Below are 14,589 nucleotides of genomic sequence, written 5' to 3'. Positions count from 1 at the left end.
GTTTAGTACAATGCTCTGCTCACATTGTGTTCAATAAATACCACTGATGGATTGAGAAACAAACCTCATCTGAAAACACTGCCTTCAGCCCCACATGGAAGGCAAAGATGGATCAAGTCTGTTTACCAAGCCATCATTAAGGACCTGTAATAGTCTCATAGGGGAGTGTGCATAAGAAGAGTAATAATCATAATTATAAAGGGGTTGCTATATACCAAGCACTGTGCCTTGTGCTGGGGTAGAAGCAACAACACAGTCAGATCACACATAGTTCCTGTCCTCACATGGGTTTTGCAGTCTAAGGGGGAGAGAGAACAGATATTACAGGTAGTAACAGAGAAGCAGCAAGGCCTAGTGAGAAGCAGCGTGGCTCAGTAGAAAGAGCACGGGCTTTGGAGTCAGAGGTCATGGGTTCAAATTCCGCTCTGCCACTTGTCAGCTGTGTGACTTTAGGCAAGTCACTTCTCTGTGCCTCAGTTGCCTCATCTGTAAAATGGGGGTTAAGACTGTGAGCCCCCCGTGGGACAACCTGATCACCTTGTAAACTCCCCAGTGCTTAGAACAGTGCTTTGCAAATAGTAAGCACTATTATTATTATTATCAGTGGGAAGAGTGTGGCCCTGGGAGTCAGAGGACCTGGGCTCTAATCCCGGATCTGCCTTGTGTCTACTCTGTGACCTTGGGCAAGTCACACCTTCCTGGAGCCTCATCTGGAAAAGGGGGATTAAGACTGTGGAGACCTATATAGAACAGGGACTGTGTCCAACCTATCTTCTATTTACCCCAGTGCTTAGTACCGTGCCTGACACACTTAACAAATACCATAAAAAAAGGTATCGAATCACCATTTTACAAAGGAAGAAACTGAGACCCCAAGAAGTTAAGTGACTTTCCCAAAGTCACATAACAGGCAAGTGGTAGAACAGGGATTAGAACCCAGGTCTCCTGCCTCTGAGTCCTGTGCTCTTACCAGTAGGCCACACTGTGTGTTTGTGGGTCTGAGTACAAGTACATATTTCTGCGTTTGGGCAGTTGTGTGTATGTGTGTGTTTGGCATTCATCTGGGTGGTTGTGAGTCCATGTTGGTGAGCGTGTGAGTGAGTGTGTGGATGTTGGGGCCACGTAGGGGCGGTGACCCTCTCCCCAGCTCCCCTCCATCTTGGCAGTGCGGAGAGAAGGAGTTCGGGATGTGGGTCAGAAAACGGGAACAGATCTTGTGAAACTCCTGAGTGCACAGGGCTGATCCCATTAGTAGGTGTCACTTTCAGGGACACGGCCCGGGGTGGCAGCAGGATGACAGTAGGTGGGAAGAGGGGGTGAGGGGCTGATGCCCCAAATTAGACAGTGCCAAGAACGATGACCAGAATTCTGTCAATGAAGACACAAATCCCAGGGGGTCTCCCAACCCCCTCACCCCGGTTACTGACCTTTCACCTCCTTGGCTCCTGCAGGAGCTGGACCAGGCCTGTGGAATCTGGCACAAGTAGTTGCATGGGGGACTCCACTGGCTTAACTCTGTGAATGGGTAAAGGGCCGGTGGGGAGCTGGAGGAGACTGGTGGAAGGGACAGGAGCCTGAGGAGATGTCTTCACAGATGTTGGTACCCTCAGGGACCCCATGTCCAGGGGAGGAAGGGGAGGGAAAAGGCCAGGGTGATGCTTGACAGTGCCTCACTCTTTACCTTCTGCCCTGGATCATCACTCACATCTTTACTGCTCCTTGAAATACACTCCTCCTCCCTCCAATCAATCAATCAACAATATTTATTGAGCACTTACTGGGTGCAGAGCACTGTACTGTGCCCTCCACTGTACCAACCCATGCCCTCACTTCCAACTTTCTTCAAAGCCCTCTGCAAAAGTCGCTTCTTCCAGGAGGCCTTCCTTGAATAATCTTGGTCACACGACCACTCAGCCCTCATTCCGGTGTCAGCTAATTGAGTGATTGATTGGTTCTCTGGGACCTCCTATGTTCTATTTTCTCCTTCTCCGTTACAATCTATTACATTTCCTTCTCTCTCCCCCATTAGAAGGAAAGCTCCATGAAGCTTTCCTTTTTACTGAATGTTCCAACACAAACTCTCATCACTCTTTAGTAGTTATATTCATCCTCAGCACTGACATAGAGCCATTTATTCAATTCTACATTCAATTAGTGAGATTTACTGAACATTTACTGTGTGCAGAGCACTGTACTGAGTGAAGGGAAGAGTACACTACCAAAGGGTTTGTAGATATGATCCCCACCTTCAAGCAGCTTACAATATAGCGGAAAAGTGTTGCGATTACTCCACTATAAATACTTTTATCCCTGTCTTTCCCCAGTAGAGTGTAAACTCTTTGAGGAGAAGGGAATGTGTTATTTGCTTGCTTTGATATTCCCAGTATTTAGTTCAGCGCACTGCGTTCATTACTCCTACTACTCTTTACTACTATGACCAGGCACTTGGCCGTGTAACACTTAAGCACTTTGATACCCACCCCAGCCCCACAGCACTTCTGTCAATCTCCTTATTCTTCTGTCAATCTCCTTATTCTCTACAGTTTCCTCTATCTGTAATTTGTTTTACTGCCTGTCTCCCTTTGGGAACTGTAAGCTCCTTGTGGGCAGGTATCGTTCCTACCAACTCTGTTGTAGTGGTGTACTTTCCAAAGCATTTAGTACAGTGTTCTGCACACAGTAATCGCTCAACTTCCCAAGCGCTTAGTACAGTTCTCTGCACACAGTAAGCGCTCAATAAATACGATTATTGAATGAACAAATGCCATTGATTGACTGATTAATACTGCTACTGCTACTACTATGACTAATGTTACTATAACTACTTCTAGTAGTACTGCTGGTACTGCTGTTGCTGCTACTACTACTGTACTACTACCATCACCACTATTACTACCATTACTACTTTTGCTTCTGTTTCTGCTACTATTACTATAATTACTACTACTACAACTACCACCACTTGCTACTACTCAACTACTACAACTACTGCTACTACTTCTACTGCTTTTACTGATACTACTACTGTTACTACAACTATTATTACTACTACCACCACTACTGCCACTACTTCTACTACCATCACTGCTACTGCTAGTAGAAAGATCTGCCCAAGGCAGATGATCAGTCCCCTGCTGGTGATACTGATGCTTATTTTTTAGGTCTTCCATCCCTTCCCTGTAGACTGTAGTTCTAGACTGTAATTCCCTCTAGTTCATTGTGGGCATCATCATCATCATCAATCGTATTTATTGAGTGCTTACTATGTGCAGAGCACTGTACTAAGCGCTTGGGAAGTACAAATTGGCAACAGGAACTTGTCCTCTAATTGTCGTACTGTACTCCCCCAAGCACTTAGAACAGTGCTCTGCACATAGTTAGCCCTCAGTAAATGCTATTGATTGATGGATGGATGGATTCCCTCTCACATGGTAATTTTGGGGGTGGTTGGGCAGGAGAACAGGTGAGAAAATGGCCCGATTGTCTTCTTTGAAGGGGCCTAGGCCTGGAAAGGTGCCTGAAGAAGGGCCAATAGAGGTTGGAGGAACGATGAGGCAGAGGGAAGATGCTTAATGCCATCACTGTCACTGGATTGATAAATTATCCCAGGTCCAGTGAGATGGGTGAAGGCAGAGACGGAGGAAGGAGAGGACAAAAGCTGTTTCTGTGCTGAGGAAGCGAGAAACCTCCATCCAAGCCTAGCCAGAGACAGCGGGAGCTGAGATTAACCTGCAGACCCAGGCTAGCGAAGCGGCATTGCTCTCCTAGCCCACCACCCCCAGGCCCTTGGCAGAGGGAAATGAATCACCCAGTTGGGAATCTTGTTCCATGTTTGCTTCTCCTGGTAGAACTGGGAAATGGGCACAGTCACCCCTATGGGGAGGGAGGCAGGGGTCTGGACTAAATGACCTCTTTGGCTTCCTCCCTTCCAGCTCTGGGAGCCATGGAACTTAGGATGGAGAAAGCTGGTTGCTGAGGGACGAGAGAGAGAGAGAGAGAGAGAGAGAGAGAGAGAGAGAGAGAGAGAGAGAGAGAGAGAGAGAGAGAGACCAGATTGAAGGAACAAACAATTGCATTTGGGAAAATCAATCCTCTGTGGAAATCACCCACTTCTGAGCTGAAGAGGAGGAAGATGAGAAGAAGGAGGAGGAGACAGAGGAGCAAGAAGAAGAGGAGGAGGAACAGCCTCTATTTCAGTCTTTACTAAATGGGAACGTAATACCTACTCACCCTCTCTCTTAGAATACATGCCCTGAGTGGGACAGGGACTGTGTCTGATCTGATTAATTTGTATTTATCCCTAATGCCTAAGGTGGCATTTGGCTCACAGTAAATGCTTAGTAAATACTATCATTGTTATTATATAATTATTAATGGTTCACCTGACTGACATCTGGTAGCATCATTCACTGCTCTAGGGAGCAAAAGATATACTGTCCAGCTCAGAAACCTTTCCTCTCTCCCATCACACGAAGCAAAAACTCCTCACAAATGACTTCAAGGCTCTCCCTTAGTTCTCCCCACCCAAATATAGGCTCTCCTCACCCACTACCCCCAGCTCACACTCTTCCTCCTCTGCCCCCTTGCTCATGCTGCTCCCTGACCTTGAATACCCCTTCCATCTGTCTCCCCTAATGATCCAAAGTCACTGTACCAAGGCTCTCACCATTGTCAATGCCTCTTTCTGGAGGTCTTCCTCAAATAATCCCACACCCAGCCACGTCAACCCAATTGCCACCCTCAGCCTTTTTCTGTGTCATCCCATTCTTCAGCAGCTATAAATATTTTTGTTTCCATTTTCATTTGTACATTCAGTGAGTTGTTCTGCTATTTCACTCTGATTGAGTTGAATTCCTTCTATATCTTCCTAGCCAGACTCTTTGTAAATCACTGTCCTCTGTGGGTCTCTTTTCCCATTAGATTGTGAGCCTCTTGAGAGCAGGAAATGTGTGTCCTACTGCTCTCATTCTCGAAAGCACTTAGTATGGTGCTCTGCCCACAGTAAGCACTCTATAAATAAGATTGAATGCATGGAGGTGCTTATTGCAAACCACTAGTTGCTTGAATGGGAAACCAACAAAAGACCAGCAAGCTGAGGTGAGAGTGAAGCCAGAGTGTAGGGTGGTTTGAGGGAGGCTTCCTGGAGAAGGAAGCCTAGCACTGACAGCAGGAGGGAACGGGGAGGACCAGGGAAGCTGTTCCAGGCCTCAAGGAGTGTTGGCGAGGCAGAAAGCAATTAGGCTGGGGTGGGGGCGAAGGCGGGGGCTTGTGGAGCAGGGCTCCTGGTCAGGGCTTGCCAGAGTCTCCCCTGGGATGGTCTCAGGGTCTCATCCCCAAGCAAAGCAGCAATGAGAATGGAAGCTTTGATTTGGTTTGAAGCGCCGAGGGCCGCCACTGATCAAATTTCCACCGCCACCTCCTCCAAACCTTGAAAAATTGCTTCCATCAATCTCCTGGAGGTGTGGCCAGCAGGCATCAGATCCCAGGTGCCGTGCTCCCACTCTCAGGCTTGTGAGCAGACGGGGCTGGTGGGGGCTTGGGTCCTCAGGTGGCTTGATCACATGGGGCTGGATGGTTCCTTGGTCAGAGTGACCCCTCTCATAATCCCTGAGGAACTCCAGAAAGGCGTCCATTTCCTTACTCTGCCTGCCTCTCTTCCCCTCCCCCCTTCCTTCTCCTTTCCTCTCCTTCCTTCACTTTCCCCTCCCTTCTCCTTTTGTCCCCTTCCCTTCCCTCCCCATAGTTATTCCATTATTGTAGCCACAACTTGGGCTGGGAGAAGGGTTAGAACTTCTCCTTCTTCTCCTTCTCCTTCTCCTCCTCCTTCTCCTTCTCTTTCTCCTTCTCTTTCTCCTTCTCTTCCTCCTTTACCTCCTCCTTCTCCTTCCCCAGAGCTCCTCAGAGACATGGGCCTCAGAGAAGAAGCAGGCAGAGGTAAATTCCATTCTCCTCACTCCCACAGAGCAAAGAGCTGCTCAGGGCAGGAGGAGAGGAGGCAGGAAAAGCATTTCTGGGAACCCCTTGTTTGAGGATTAGTAATGGATGTTGTGAGCCCCAATGAAGGCTGATGCCCTCTGACACTGCTGCCCTACCCCTTCTGGGACCAGATACCTGGGCCTAACACACACAAAGAGTAACAGGCTGGCAGACTGGGCTGGGGCTCCTCCACTCTCCAACTGGGAGGCCCCTTCCCCTAATCTTGCCCATGACTGCATCCCCCTCGAACCTGGATCCTAGACTATCCGAGTTGGGGTCATCACAGGTAGAGATGAGGGATGGGAGAGACATTGAGGGAGTCATGGAGAGCTTTCAGGAAGAGGAGGAAGAGGAAGATAAAGCATTTGAGGAAAATGGAGTGAAGTGATTTGGAAGAAATGGTGCAAGCTCAAAGAAGGGGGTCAAACGGTGAGTGTTCTCAATCAGGAGTTATTGAACCAACAACTCCTTTTTGCCAGGCAAGATCAATCATAGAGAGACACGGCTCCTTTGGACAAGAAGTTGATGGGGGAGGGTTGGGAGGAGGAAGTGTGCCTGTGGGTATCTGTGAGCATGTGGGGTGCATTTGCAATAATATGGGGGCATATATGCGGGCGCATTTGTGCGTATGTGTGCGGAGAAGTTCATGTGTGGATGTGGGAGTGTGTTTGTGAAGGCATGCATGAATGAGTGTCAGGGAGGGCACATGTGGCAGAGACACATAGGTAGAAATGTGTAGACTTTAATGAATGTGTGAGTGCGTGGGATGCACGTGCATGTGCGTGTGTGTGTGTGTGTGCGCGCGCATGTGTGATTCCTCCTCAAACTCCCTGTGGGGGTCATTTCAGCAGTGGAAAGGCAGACAATCCCCCAGGAGTATAGATAGTGCTCCCAACTCCCCAGGCAGGCGGACAAGGCTGCCCCAGTGCAGGCTCTGGACACCGGACCCAATCACTAAGACAACCAGGGATCTGCGTCCCTCCAGCCCCATCACCAGAGGTCAGATCGAGGCAGAGCACCCGGCTATATTTAGACCCTCATCTCTCCCGCGGTGGCCACTCAGAAAGAGAGCTGGAGATGGAGGGGAGAGGTGGGAGAAAATAAAGCTACTGGAACTTCTCTGGTCCGGAGCAGGAAGGCATTCCCTTCCCTGGAGGCCTAGCTGGAAACTCTCTGGCCCGGAGTGGCCAGGCATTTCCTTCCCTGGAGGCCTGGCTGCCCAGACACTGCCACTCCTGCAGAGGGGAAGGGGTCAAGGCTGCATGTGGGGGTCGGGGGCCGGAGCTCTGGGGGAAGTGGCTGGCACAGCAGCATCTCAGCAGAGAACAACAAAGCTGGGGACCCTGGACTAAGGTCTCTGTCTGAATCTTCCCCCCGCCCCACCCCGTCCTCCTCCTCCTCCTCCCCCGGGGGATGTCCCACATCTACAGTCTCACACCTTAGGCTGAAGCAGTCAGGTCCTCATTTCCACTGCCAGCTCACCAACTGTCCTCTCTGTCCAATAATCAGTGGTATTTATTGAGAGCTCCCCTGCTCAGTGTTCTTGCCTTTGGGGGGGCTTTGGTGGGGGGGCACCCCTGGGGAGCCATTCCCTCTCCAAACTCCCCTGCTATTGAGGTGGAGAGGGGGCTCAGATACTTAACAAACAATTTGCCTGATTCTTCTTGGATTTCCCTCTGGTCCCAGTACCCTCTAGACCCTCCCAGAGGGCAATGAGGACTGGTGTCTGCACATTTGGGAGCATCTCAGAGGCACTTGCCACTCAGCCTGGCCCTTACAGAACCCTGTTGGACAACAGTGGAGAGGACTTGGACAAGTGCCCTTAAACTAGGAATAAGGACCTCAGGGAGACAAAGGGAGGCCCAGCTGTGGCATCCCAAACTCCTCCATCTGGGTATCACCACTCTTCTTTTCCTCTAGTCTCGCCCCAGCATGCCTGTCCCTCTTCATCACTTCTCTAGCCAGTTAATGCCTCAGCCCCATTTTCCAGCACAAGGAGACTGACACCCTTTCCATTTTTGATGGAGACTTGGAAGGCATCAAAGCAGTCCTCAAGGGGGTTACAGTCTGAAAATCCGCCCCATCTTTCTATATAGGCAACCCAGGGACCCACTGCCCCAGGGCCCTTGGATTCCCTGTCCTCCCAGCCCTGAAAGCTCAGTCACCTCAGAAGAGTCATCAGCTCTTCCGTCCTCCGCCCGAGGGTGAGGACAGCATCTTCGAGCTGCCTCCTGACTGTGGAATGTTATCTTCTCCGAGAGGTGGTCTGTTTTCTTTTCCCTCTCCCTCTTCTCTCCCCCGGCTTCCCCACTCTTCCTCCTCCCCCTCTTCTTCTTCCTCCTCCCCCAAAACCATTTCCTAGGTAACCACATTCCACTTGCCTATGCCTGATGTGGTTCTTTCCCTGTCAGGCTGATGGGGGTCGGTCACGCAGCTAATGGACAGAGAGAGTTATACCAGGCGGAATGGACTCTGATACCCCCCGCTCTCCTCCCCCCAGGGCTCCAGTCAGACCCTCCTCTGGGGCAGCATCTCTGTGCCAGGAGCCAGCAGGGGGAGGGGAGGGCAAAGAGAGGGAGAAATGTGAAATGGTGGGGGTGAATTAGGGATCTTATCTGAAAAGGTCATAAGAGCAGAAAGACGTCGCATTTGTCATGCCGTCTGGGAAAAATGGACTTTTACTGCAGTTGGTGGTATATGAGTTAGACTCTAAATACGACTTCCTGACTATGATAGGAAAGAGACTTAGGAACAGCCTAGGGTAGGGAGACTGTGGCACCCCACTAAAACAAATCAGGAAAGAGAGGTGCCCCTCTACCAGAGGCTCTGTCCCACCTGTTCATTCATCGTCGTTTTCCCAAAGGCTCAGTGGATATAGGCAGGCCCAGCCTACAGAGATCAGCATCAGCGTGGGCAGAGCAGGCAGGGTCATGGGGAGGTAAACCCTCCTGGTTCTCCTGGAGAAGGAGAGAGAGAAGATTTCCAAGACAGCATTGATGTAACCTCCTACACCTGCATCAGGAGGGCACTGCTGGGCCTGGTGGTTGCCAATCCTGTGGACTGGGCATCTCCATGGATCCCAGCTCTGAGGGCACCTACGCCCCCCTCGATGCCCAAGCACAGGGGTTGCCGTGCTGGCTGACTTGACCCCACTCTCCAGCTGATCATCTCCAGGGTCTAGAGGAACTTTCTGGGGCATCTCAGATTCCTGGGCCACAAGCTGGGGAGAGAAGGAAGGGGTGGGATGGGAAGGCAGGGACAGAGCCTATCAGGGTGGCCGCTGCCTCCGGAAAAAGCCAGTCAAAGGGGTCAGAGCATGGCACTGCTGCTTTGCTCCTCATCAACCACAACTCCCGCTGGCCGACTCTCCTACCTACCCTCACAAGAGACCCTGAGCATCCACGAAACTTCTGCATTTATCCTATGTTTTGGAGTTAACTCCTTCATTTATGTGGTACTAAGTGCTTAATATGCGCCAGGCACTGAACTAAGTGCTGCGGTAGAGACAAGCTAGTTGGGTTGGTCACAGTCCATGACCCCCACGGTGCTCACAGTAGTAATCCCCATTTTACAGATCAATCAATCAATCAATCAATCATATTTATTGAGTGCTTACTGTGTGTAGAGCACTGTACTAAGCACTTGGGAAGTACAAGTTGGCAACATATAGAGACGGTCCCTACCCAACAGTGGGCTCACAGTCTAGAAGGGGGAGACAAAGAACAAAACAAAACATATTAACAAAAAATAGAATAGATATGTATAAGTAAAATAAATAAATAAATAGAGTCGAAGTAACTGAGGCACAGAGAACTGAAGTGATTTGCCCCAAGTCCCACTAGCAGACCAGCTGCAGAGCCGGGATTAGAACCCAGTTCCACTGACTCCCAGAGGGCTCTAACTCTTTGCAGTCCAGACCAGGTTTCAAACCAGTAGCTGGAGTGAGCTAGCACCACTGGCTGGAGATGGAAATAACAGACAGCACAAGGGTCTATTTATAGATTTATACACTGCTGTCATTTGTGTTTCCTGCAGGGTGTATGCTCTGCATTTGACAGGTGTTCAATAAATAGAACCTGCATGGCCTAGTGGAAAGAGCATGGGCCTGGGATTCAGAAGACCTGGGTTCTTATCCTGGCTCAGCAATGTGTTTTCTGTGACCCTGGGCAAGTCTATTCACTTCTCTATGCCTCAGTTATCACATCTGTAAAATGGGGATTCAATACCTGTTTTCCCTCCTACTTCGATTGTGAACCCCAGGTAGGACAGGGACTGTGTCTGAACTGATTATCTTATACCTTCCCCAGCATTTAAAACAGTGCATGATGGATAGTAACTGCTTAACAATTACCATTACTATTATTATTGTTATTATTATCATTCTTATTAGGACAGATGGGTGGACCAGTAGTCTGACCAAGTAGTGGTATTTTGGATGGTCTTATGAAGCCATGTGCTGGGGAATTTCTGTAAAATGAAAACTGAGTTTCCAAAGAAGCCAGGAGGAGAGCTGAAAATGTGGAGCCTTTCGGTCTAGATTTTCAGACCCTTGTTACAGTAAAAATGGTGGATTATCTGTCATTTATTAGAACACAGAATCTTTCACCAGATGCACTGCAGGGCAGGATAAAGACTGTGCTTAAGAGAAAAATCATTTCACTGTTATTTGTAAAGGGACTGAGCGAATCTCTGAATACTGTAAATATATATAAAGTCAATTGTACATTCAGTGATTTATTCTGCTATTTCAGCCTCTACCACTTCTCTGATGCTTGGCTTTCCTACTTGTCCCGCTATTCGTAAAGGTCTCCAGATGTCTGTTCCCCCATTTGGCTGTCAGCTTCTTCTGGGCAGGAAGCATGTGTTTCGTGTCTGCTCTACTCTCCCCTGTGCTGAGATCGGGCCTTGAATGGGTTGTGGCAAGACCTCAGGGGTAGGAATGCCTGGTGACCCCGGAGGCAGGACATAGGAGGGAGAGAAATCTGGGTCCAGGGGTCCAACAGCCAGGTCCTGTCATCCCAGACAGTGTAGGTGTGGCCCTGCTGTCCCAGGGCAGTGTAGTTACGCCCCTACCATCCGTTGTGTTCCCAGCCTGAGTGGTCATACCCCTACCATCCCTGGGCAGTCTAGCCATGCCACTGCTGTCTCTGGGCAGTCTAGCCTTGACCCTGCTGACCCCAGGCAGTACAACCATGCCCCTGTTCCCACCCCGGTGTTCCCAGACATAGTAGTCACACCCTCACCATCCTCAGGCAATGTAGTCATGCTCTTCTGTCCCCTTTATCCCTGCCTCCCAGGGTTTCCCTGTTCCTTGAAACCCCCAACACTTAGAGAAACAGAAAACACTGAATGGGGGACACTGAGAGCCCAAGGGGCTGAGGGGGCCTCTGGGTAGGGGTCCTTTGGAAGGGGGTCTGGGGAAGGAGCCCTTGGGGAAGAGGTCCTTTGGGAAGGGGTCTTGAGGAGGGAGTCTTCGGGGGGGGAAAGTCCTTGGGGAGAGGCCCACCACCCCATTCTCCCTGGCCTCAGTTTGAGGGCTGACTCACAGAGTGGGGCAGAGCGGGGGAGAGCAAGCAAGGGACCCAGGGAGACGGGAGCGTGCTGGCCTGCCTCCTCGTGGGCCCGAGGTCTCATCCCGCCCAGCCTATTGGCTGGCATTTCGGCAGCTGAGGGGGCTCCCCGGCTCTGAGCTGTCAGACTGACTCACACACTGAGGCAGCAGCAGGAAAGGTGTGTGGGAGCGGGAGAGAGACAGGGAGAGGGAGATAGAGACAGTCAGAGACAGAGAGAAAGATGGGAGCGAAGAGACAGGAGCCTAGAGGGACAGAGAGATACACAGGGGCAAAGAGCAGGACACACAGAGACAACTGGAAAGACAGAGAGGAGCATACACTCCCAAGGCAGATGCCCAGGAGTTGGCCCCACTGGACAGTTGTTGGCCCGAGACCTAACCAGATAACACCAGATAACCAGAGGAGCAGCATGGCTCAGTGGAAAGAGCACGGGCTTTGGAGTCAGAGGTCATGGGTTCAAATTCCGACTCTGCCACTTGTCAGCTGTGTGACTTTGGGCAAGTCACTTAACTTCTCTGTGCCTCAGTTACCTCATCTGTAAAATGAGGACTAAGACTGTGAGCCCCCTGTGGGACAACCTGATCACCTTGTAACCTCCCCAGTGCTTAGAACAGTGCTTTGCACATAGTAAGTGCTTAATAAATGCCGTTATTATTAGCATTGTTATTATTATTATTATTATTATTATTATTATCTTGCGTGGGAACCCTCCCACTCCCCACCACACACCCACCTCATGTCCTCAGCCCCCTCCCCTCTCTGACCTAGTAATAATAATAATAATAATGATAATAATAATAATAATAATAATGGCATTTATTAAGCGCTTACTATGTGCAAAGCACTGTTCTAAGCTCTGGGGAGGATACAAGTTGATCAGGTTGTCCCATGAGGGGCTCACAGTCTTAATCCGCATTTTACAGATGAGATCACTGAGGCTCAGAGAAGTTAAGTGACTTAACCAGAGCCACACAGCTGACAAGCGGTGGAGCAGGGATTTGAACCCATGACCTCTGACTCCAAAGCCCCTGCTCTTTCCACTGAGCCATGCTGCTTCTCTACAGTAGTAAAGTGCTTTTGTTTGTTTTGTTCTTTATGGTAATTGTTAAGAGCTTATTAAATGCCAGTCACCATACTAAGTGATGGGGTAGAAACAAGCTAATCAGGTTGGACCTAATCCCTGCCCCACATGGGACTCACATTCTTAATCTCCATTTCACAGATGAAGTAATTGAGGCACAGAGAACTGAAGTGACTTGCCCAGTGTCACACAGCAGGCAAGTGGCAGAGGAGGGGTTAGAACCCAGGTCCTTCTGATTCCCAGACCCATGTTCTATCTACTAGGCTATGCTGCTTCTCAGCGGCCTAGAGTTCAGCAGACCAGAGGACTTGACAGGGCTGTAAAAGGCTTACTGCTCTCATCACTGCTTTAGCTTCTCCAGAGCTATTTCAACTGGGGCTGCTCAGAGCCTAGGAAGAGAGTGGCACCATGGACATGATGGAGCCTCTCTGACCCTTGATCCTCCTTCCAACTCTCAATTCTCCTTCCAGTCCCCCAAAAGACCTACTGTGGGTCACTAACACCTTAATCCAGAATGAGTCTGGATCTCTCCTCAGGGTCCAGTTACTTGACATCAATCCAGACATTTGAGAAGGACCAGGTGGCTGCCGTCTTTAGAAACTCCCATGTGGCTGCCGTATTTGGAAGGCCCAGCGCAGTCACCATTTTTGCAAGGTCCAGGACGGAATTGTCCCCTGCCATTGTAGCTCCCTAAGGTGACAATTTACCCCACACGCTTTCTGAGGTGGGCCCTGGGAAGAGTTGGGGGGTCAGAGAAGCTGTGTGGCTCAGTGGAAAGAACACCGGCTTTGGAGTCAGAGGTCATGGGTTCAAATCCCGGCACTGCCAATTGTCAGCTGTGTGACTTTGGGCAAGTCACTTAACTTCTCTGTGCCTCAGTTACTTCATCTGTAAAATGGGGATTAAGACTGTGAGCCCCCTGTGGGACAACCTGATCACCTTGTACCCTCCCCAGCACTTAGAACAGTGCTTTGCACATAGTAAGTGCTTAATAAATGCCATTATTATTATTATTGTTACTATTATTATTATTTTTCCCTACCTTATCTTGTCCAAGAGAGGAAGGGTCATCCTGCTAGGCCATGTTTCAAGGGGTTGAGCGAGGCCGAGTCGGTCCAGGATCAGGAGAGCGGGGTCACCCGGGGGCTGAGATAGAGCTGTGGGAGAGGAATATGGAGCTGTAGAGACCTCCCACACATATACATTTGTTAACTGGCTTCCTTTTCACTCCTGACCTTCCACCCTCATTCTGCAGCTGCTCCCGGTGTGTCCCTTCCCCCTCCAAGCTCTGAGAGCACCATCTCCCTCCCACAGCTCTTCTCGCTGTCCAATCAGGGAACAGAAGAGAACTAGCTGCCCTGACCCCACAGAATGACTCGATTTACCTCTCTTGGGGCACAGACAGGAGCGATGCAACCCCAAGTATGGAAAAAGATGATAGGTTCAGCAAGATAGAAGCAGGTGCCTGGATGGCAGGGCTTTAGGACTTTGTGAGACCACCCCCCGAGATACCCTCCTCGTGGCTGGCCAGGGACCCTGGGGCTTGGAGATGGGGTCCCACCCCCTCCTCCATGGTTGGCCAGGGTGGTGGGCAGTCACAGCCAGGGGAAAGCTCTGGCCCCTTCTGGCTTGGTCAAGGGCAGGGGCGCCAGCCATGGCCAAAGGCAGGCTCTGAACTCAGGGAAAGGGAACAGCTAACTGATCCAGGACAGAAGCACCCCCACTTTCTTCCCATGTCTCCAGGCCAAGGCCAAAGGGTCCCTGAGCCACCCGGCCCCCAGCCTCTCCTGAAGGAGGAGCGGAGGTTCTCCGCTGTTTTTCTCTTCTCTGCTTTCCATCTTCTCTAAGCGGCTCCCAAGGCCTATTAATAGCATCACCCAAAGAACTCCCAGTGCCAGGCTGCCATTAACCCCTCATCACCTGGAGAGATCCACGATGGGGAGAGTCCCCTGGCGCCTT

The 14,589-nt window shown here is 50.3% G+C and overlaps 1 protein-coding gene across 1 annotated transcript in view; it reads right to left on the bottom strand.

Annotated features, from left to right (window-relative positions):
* The window catches only part of TSNARE1 (t-SNARE domain containing 1), a 239,421-nt gene extending 225,651 nt beyond the window's left edge, over positions 1–13,770 (bottom strand). Inside the window, exon 1 of the mRNA XM_038760394.1 lies at positions 13,673–13,770. The gene's annotated coding sequence lies outside the window, so the exon portion shown is untranslated. The remainder of the gene's footprint in view (positions 1–13,672) is intronic.
* Between the last annotated feature and the right edge of the window lie 819 nt (positions 13,771–14,589).

The sequence above is a fragment of the Tachyglossus aculeatus genome, chromosome 18 (assembly GCF_015852505.1).
Source record: "Tachyglossus aculeatus isolate mTacAcu1 chromosome 18, mTacAcu1.pri, whole genome shotgun sequence".
In the NCBI taxonomy this organism is placed as follows: Eukaryota; Metazoa; Chordata; class Mammalia; order Monotremata; family Tachyglossidae; genus Tachyglossus; species Tachyglossus aculeatus.
Note: the sequence above shows the minus strand (reverse complement) of the source record. Positions and strands in the feature narration are given on the sequence as shown.